Raw genomic sequence first — 7,432 nt, 5'->3', positions numbered from 1 at the left:
TGATTATGATTCCCATAACCTTGGTTTGGATTACCATAATTTTGGTTTTTATTTTAGCTACTATAACCTTGATTGTTATAGTTACCTCGAGAACCTTGGTTCCCTTGGTTCCTATAACTACCACCTTGGTTATAGTTGTCAAAATTGCCATGATTGTTGTAATTCCTATTCCATTGACCTCTTTGATTCTCAAACCTAGAATCATGATTATTTGACACATAGTTCACATGCTCATTCACATTTCCATCTTGATCATCACAAACATCCATACATGCATGAGGGCAACTAGAAACATCATGCTCATACGACCCACAATTATCACAAAAAAAGCATTCACTAGGCATGTTACTAGAAGAAGGAAGGGGTTGAGAATTAGAAGACGTACCTCTCCCCTTAGATTGGGAGGGAAGACTTGAAACTTGGTAGGTAGCACTTTCCAACTTTGCCTTGATAGCGGACATCTCCTTCCCCAAGTTTGTCATTTGAGAGGATAGATTGTTGATTGCATTTAGATGATCAACCGAGTACACTGAAGAGCTACTCTTGCTAGTTGACTCTCTTTCTCCATCTTGCCAATCACTATAATACCTCACTACGTCCTCAATTATGTCCACCACTTCCTCTTCCGTTTTGTTCATGATAGGACCTCTGGCTCCTCCATCTAAACATGATTTTCCTTGAGGGCTAAGGCCTCCATAGAAGATTTGAATTATTTGATAGGTTGGAATTCCATGATGAGGACATTCTCTTTGATACTCCTTGTATCTCTCCCATGCTTCATAGAGGCTCTCACTTGGCTTTTGCTTGAAACCTTGAATCAAAGCTCTAGCCTCCGCCGTTTTCTTTTGAGGATAGAAACGGGATAGAAATTCCTTGGTGACCTCGTCCCATGTCCTTAGAGAATTCGGCTTAACCTCCTTGTCTAACCATTCCAAAGCACACCCTATAAGAGAAAAGGGAAAGAGCTTGAGGCGGATGATTCTTGGGAAATTCCGTTCACCTTGATAGTGTTGCAATATTTCTCGAACTCCTTGAGAAGGTTTAGTGGGCTTTCATGCTTGGCCCCACTAAATTGTCGCCTCTCTATCAAAGTGATCATTGCCGGTCTTATTTCAAAATCATTTGCCGGTGTTGTAGATGGAGCGATCCCACTCTCAAATCTATATGCACCCCTCTACTTCACTTGAAATGCTAGGACTCAAATCCCACTCTTCTTCACTTGAAATGCTAGGACTCAAAGAAAATCTAGCACCCCTCAACCTTGCAATAGTTCTCTCAATTTTCGGATCAAATGGCACTAGTGAATGATCACGTGCTCTATGCATAAAATCTCAAAAGAAATGGTTAGTAGCACTGCTACAAATGTAGCCTAAAAGAAAATCTTTTTGTATTTTCAAATAATGGTGAAATAGACTCAAGAACTATAACAAAGCACCAATATCACTCCCCGGCAACGGCGCCATTTTTGACACGAGGAAAATGTAGGTCGTTCTCTACCCTTTCCTAGAGCCAAAGAAAATTTATAAACACTCGACCAACCTAATACGAGTATATGGTAAGTCAAGGGTCGAACCCAAGGGAATGAATAGGTGTAAGCTATAGCCTAGGTCAAGCTACTTCGAAAATTGTGGGAAGATGCGGTTGGTAACTAAGGTATCGAGAAAACTAGATAAATCGAGAAATTCAATATACTAAACACTAGGGATATAGGTTCCCCATGCAAGCTCAATGATTATGCTAATTGAAGGATCACTCAAGTAACTCAAACATTGCAAAGGACAAACAATAGTTGCAATCAAAGGAATTCAAGGGTTATCTCCTATAAGCCAAGCTAGGGTTCACTATGAATGGCTAACTAGGAAAATCACAAACAAATTCAATCAATTAAAGCAATTCTCAAATCAAGGGTTCATGTCATTGAAATTTTCAATGCAATCTAGATTAATCTTATAGGTTGATCACTCCTAGTCAAATTAATCACATGCACAACTATGTCAACCAATTTAATTGCACTATTCAAATCAATTTAGCATCATCAACTAGCAAAAATCATCAATCAAGCATGCTTCCCCTTCTCCCAAGCAACTAATCTACTCACTAAACATGGTGAAATTAAGAAACAAAACAAATTCAATCAAATTCATATTCATTTAAAGCTTAATCAAAAGAAAATCTATCAATCAACAAATTTTAAAGCAAGGAATGTAATCTCAATCAAAATCCAAGAAACTAGAAGGAATTGCATTAAAAGTAAATCAAGGGAAAGAAATCTTACAAACATTCATTAAATTGAAGAAGGAATTTCAAGATCAAATTGAAATCTAAGATCAAATTCAAGTACAAACAAGTAAATCTTAAGCTTCTCTCTCTACTTTCTCTCTCTACTATTTCTGGAAAATTTCTCTCTCTAGTACAAAGTTAAGTCATCCTAAAAAAGAAAGTGAAAAGTTGTAAATAAGAAAAATCGAGCGAAGGGGGACACACAGGCCGTGCGGACGCACAGCTCAGCCGCGCGCGCGCACCCTTGTGCGATGCGCTAGGCTTTGGCTCCTTCGCTTGCTTGATTAAACTCCGCGCTCCCGAGCATCCCCATCATCAGTGCACTCGAGATGATGCCTGCGAACATGGCAGTCCCAAAATGAGCAAATTGACTTGAATAATCACCTACAAAACATAAATAAAACAAAGAGAGAAAGCGTAGCAAGGTAAAACAAAAACTAAAATTATGAATTATCAACTAAAAATATGAAAAACTCGTAAAAACCAATCGATAACTAAAGTGAATTATAAAAATGGAAAATCAAATAAAACTAAGAGAATTATATGAAAATGATGAAAGAAAATAAAGAAAATGAACCTAAATCTTATTCTTTTGAGCGCCATAAACGACGCTCATCAGGCTTCAATGCTGAAGAGGTCTCTTTCATCGAGGAAGATGAGAAGACCCCTCTTCAATACGACCTCTATTTGAACATGATAGTCAATGACATTATCAGAAAGCAAGGACAATTTCCTGGAATGACTCTAGGAAAGAAGAAAGGGAGTAGCAACACAAATAGGATCTCCTGGCCTTCCTAAATTAGATACTTTCGGACTTGGTTTCGAACTGACTCTTAAAGACTATAAGCAAGCCCGGGAAAAGATTAATGCACGGAGGAATGCTTGTACTCAAAAGAAAGCAATCCCAATGGATCGTTACCCTATCACTCTGGATGGACAGTTCATAAAATAGGGTGTATGTGGACGACATGATTGTAAAATCAAAAGACCGTCCAGGACATTAAATAGCCTTAAGAAAATTCTTTGAAAGGCTAAGGAAATATAACATGAGGCTAAATCCAGCCAAGTGCGCTTTTGGAGTCACCTCAGGAAAATTCATAGGCTATGTCATCAGCTGTAGAGGAATAGAGATAGATCAAACCAAGATCAAAGCAATCATGTCAATGCCACCGCTCAAGACCGAGAAACAGATTTGAAGATTTATTGGCCGACTGCAATACATAAGTAGGTTCATATCTAAGCTAACCACAATATGTGAACCAATATTTAAAAAGCTTAAGAAGAATATGCCAGTAATATAGGACGATGAGTGTCAAAAAGCCTTTAATAAGATCAAAGCCTATCTTGCTAATCCTCTAGTATTAGCACCAACGCTTCCAGGAATTCCTCTTCGATTGTACTTAATAGTCACTAAAGAAACAATGGGAGTTATACTTGCACAAGAAGTAGAAGGTAAAGAAAATGCCATCTACTACTTAAGTAAGAAGATGCTCGAGTATGAAGTACGTTACACACTGCTTGAGAAATTATGCCTCGCATTAGTGTGGGCCACAACCCAGCTAAGACATTACATGCTCGTCCATACGGTCTATGTAGTATCCTGAATGGACCCACTTAAGTATCTATTCGAGAAATCTACACTTAACAGGAGAATATCTAGATGGATAGTCAACTTTGCCCAATTCGATGTAAGGTTTATGCCTCAAAAGGCCATTAAAGGATCAGTGGTCTTGGACTTCTTAGCAGACTTTCCAATAGAAGATTCGACACCAATACATGAGAATGATTTTCCAGACGAAGATTTGACGGTTAGAGAAGATGATACTTGGACATTATACTTCGATGAAGCTTCAAACCAAAAAGGATGTAGTGTAGGAGTATTATTAGTATCACCTAAAGAAGAACACATCCCAATCTCAATAAAATTAGATTTCGACGTTACCAACAATGGTGTTGAATATGAACCATGCGTGGTAGGCCTCGAAACAGCTATCGCATTGGGAGTAAAGAAACTTCGAATATTCGAAGATTCTTCCTTAATCATCAACTAAATTTCTAAACGGTGGAAAGTAAGGAGTGAAAGCCTAGATCCTTATCAAACATACCTGGAAACTCTTACTGATCAAGTCGACAAGGTAGAATATACATATCTACCAAGAGAAGAAAATCAATTTGCTGATGCCTTGGCAAGACTAGTCTCGATGGTTAGAATTCCTAAGGAAATAGAGCAAACGTCTCTAAAAATAGAAAAACGTCATAAACCGGCTTACATCCAAGCCATAGAAGATGATGAGGTAATCAAGAAGAAGAAGAGGAGGAAGAGCCTTGGTACACTGATATCCTCAACTATGTCACCCAAGGAGAATATCCACTCCACGCTGACAAGAAAGCGAAATGAGCACTAAGGCTTTTGGCTTTGCAATATGTGATCATAAATTACAAGCTACATAAAAGGGTACCTAAAGGTAGGGCTCTCCTATGTGTAGGAAAAAAGGAAGCTCAAAGGGAAATGAGAATAATCCACGAATGAGTATGTGGAACTTATATGAATGGCAAAATGGTAGCTCAAAAAGTAATGCGTCAAGGATATTATTGGACTACCATGAATAGTGATTGCCATCAATATGTAAGAAGACGCCCTAAATGCCAAATATGCGCTAACCTACAACACGTTCCTCTATCGCTTCTCTATGCTTATACATCACCATGGCCATTCTCAACATGGGGAATAGACATTATTGGAAAAATCACTCCTCTTGGAATAAAGGCCATGAATACATCCTTGTAGCAATTGATTACTTCAGGAAATGGGTTGAATTAGCATCATATGCAAAACTCACCGCAAAATATGTAGCACTCTTTATCGAAAGAAACATTATATGTCGATATGGAGTCCCACATTAAATGATAAGTGACAATAAAACTCACTTTCAAGCGGCAATGTGAAGAGTTGATTAAAAAATATGGCATTCAACACCATCATTCTTCCCCATATAGGCCTTAAGAGAACGGCGCAGTAGAAGCAGCCAATAAAAACTTGAAAACAATCAACGAAAAAATGACAGAAAATTACAAGGATTGCCTGACAAACTCCATTTCGCTCTTTGGAGTTACCTCACGTCAATCTGTTCATCCACAGGAAATACGCCATTTTAATGGAAATACCTTCCTTACGCATCGCTTTGGAAAGTACACTCGATGTAATTTAATGGACTAGAGTGAGAAATGAAGAGCTAATTCTACTTGATGAAAAACGACTAGAAGCTCTACATCACACTTGATGTTATTAAACTCGCATGGCTAGACACTTTAACAAGAAAGTCAAGATAAGAAACATCAAAGTAGGAGACTTGGTGTTAAAAACATTAAGGAAAAATGTTCTAGACCCAAGAGGCAAATTTAGGCCTAATTGGTTTAGACTATACATCGTCAAAACAATCCTATCAGGAGGTGCCGCAAAACTAATTGATATGGACGGTAATGAGTTCTCAAACATTACGAATCTGGACCAACTTAAAAAGTTCTACCCATGAAAACTTGAGTAGTATACTCAAGAGAGCTACATTTAGCCTAGTTCCTAAAGAAAGGATATGTAGGCAACCCTTTACGGGGCGCGGCCACTTTAATTTGTACAAATCTTGCACTCCAGCATCAATCCAAAGCAAGAAGAACGACGCACAAAAATCAAGACCAGCGCGCCACGACAAGTCCTGTCGCGCCGCAACAGAAGTATCGCGCCGCGATAAGCATAAAATCTCATCGCCAGTACATTTTCATTGATCTGGGAAAATTTCGGTGTATTTTAGGAATTTTCGACTTTTGTACTCAAATTATTTTTGACATTTATTCAAGTCGTTTTCGTTGCTTTAATAAATTAAATTTTTTTTTTTAATATAAAAGAGTTAACTTAATTTAAAAAGCTGAAAAATTGCATTAATAATTAATAAAAAAAAATTACGTTATTGATGGAATTGAAAGGCTTAAAAATAAAATTGACTTGAAAATAAATAAATGTCTAATAAATTGAAAGTAAAGCAATACTCTAATCGGTCTTCTCTTTTCTAGCCCTCTTCCAATTTTTGTTTACTTCCTCTTCATCATCCATCTCTTGCACTAACAGGGATTCCTTAGATGATCTGCATACAATATTTGTAGAGATGGTTTCTCCTTCAACCATCACACCATGCTTCTTTTCAACCCATAATTTCTTTTCTATAGAGTTAGCTTTCCTTTTCTCTTTGCTCTTTGCAATACTCTTTTTCTTAGGCATAATAGGAGTCTTTAATTCAACTCTTGTACCTAGGCAATCTTTAGGAGGATTTTTCTTATCTTCTAGGCGATCTTTAACATTAGTTTTGTACATGTTTCGAACTTTGTTCTTGTCCTTTTGAGATCTACCAAGAAGCCACTGTTTCACATCTCTAGACAAAGGAGAAGGAACTTTATGAGCAACAACTTCCCCCAAAGGTCTAGCACACCAATAGTTGTTAAACTTTTCTACATCTTGAGAAACAGGAAATTCATAAGGACGATGAAGATCCCAAGAAGGAATGGTTTGAGCAAGGCCATATTGTCTCCTTACTCTGCAAGGATAGTAAAAAGTCAACTTGCACAAGCTTGGAAGACGGCAAGAAGGTTGAGTATTGACACCAACCATCTTCTCATTTTTCCACCAAGGAACAATCCATTTATGGAGAAGTCGCGAGTTTCAAAGACCCTACTCCACTCCCGACGGCCCATCTTTATGGAAAAACGTTTCTTTCTTCTTACAAAACAATTTGGGTATACTTTTTAATGTTTTCAGGAGAGCTAATTAATTCAAGTCTTTCCATTAGCCAAATCTGTACAAATTCAATACAAATAATTATTATTACTATACAAAATTAAATATTTTTGATTTTTGTAATTAAAAGTATTGTTTTTTTACCTGTAATAAAATTGGAGAACATTAAAGAGGTACTTTTGGGTTCTTCTTTAATTCATCCAAACTAAGCATTGTTTCTCCAACAATTAATGGCGTTGGATTTCTCCCTGAGTCAACTTGCTCCATGACAGATACCAAAATTGCTTGACCCTCTTGAATGTTTCTATTAGTAAGGAGATATTGGCTAAACATGCAAAAGAGGAAAGCCCTCCTCTTATAAACATGAAA

General features: G+C 37.4%; 1 non-coding gene across 1 annotated transcript; it reads left to right on the top strand.

Moving 5' to 3' along the window:
• The first annotated feature begins 726 nt into the window (after window positions 1-726).
• Window positions 727-832, top strand: LOC145577142 (small nucleolar RNA R71). Its single transcript, XR_014098629.1, has one exon. It is a non-coding gene; the product is annotated as a small nucleolar RNA R71 (small nucleolar RNA).
• The last annotated feature ends 6,600 nt before the right edge of the window (window positions 833-7,432 follow it).

The sequence above is a fragment of the Chenopodium album genome, chromosome 13 (assembly GCF_948465745.1).
Source record: "Chenopodium album chromosome 13, dcCheAlbu1.1, whole genome shotgun sequence".
NCBI lineage: Eukaryota > Viridiplantae > Streptophyta > Magnoliopsida > Caryophyllales > Amaranthaceae > Chenopodium > Chenopodium album.
Note: the sequence above shows the minus strand (reverse complement) of the source record. Positions and strands in the feature narration are given on the sequence as shown.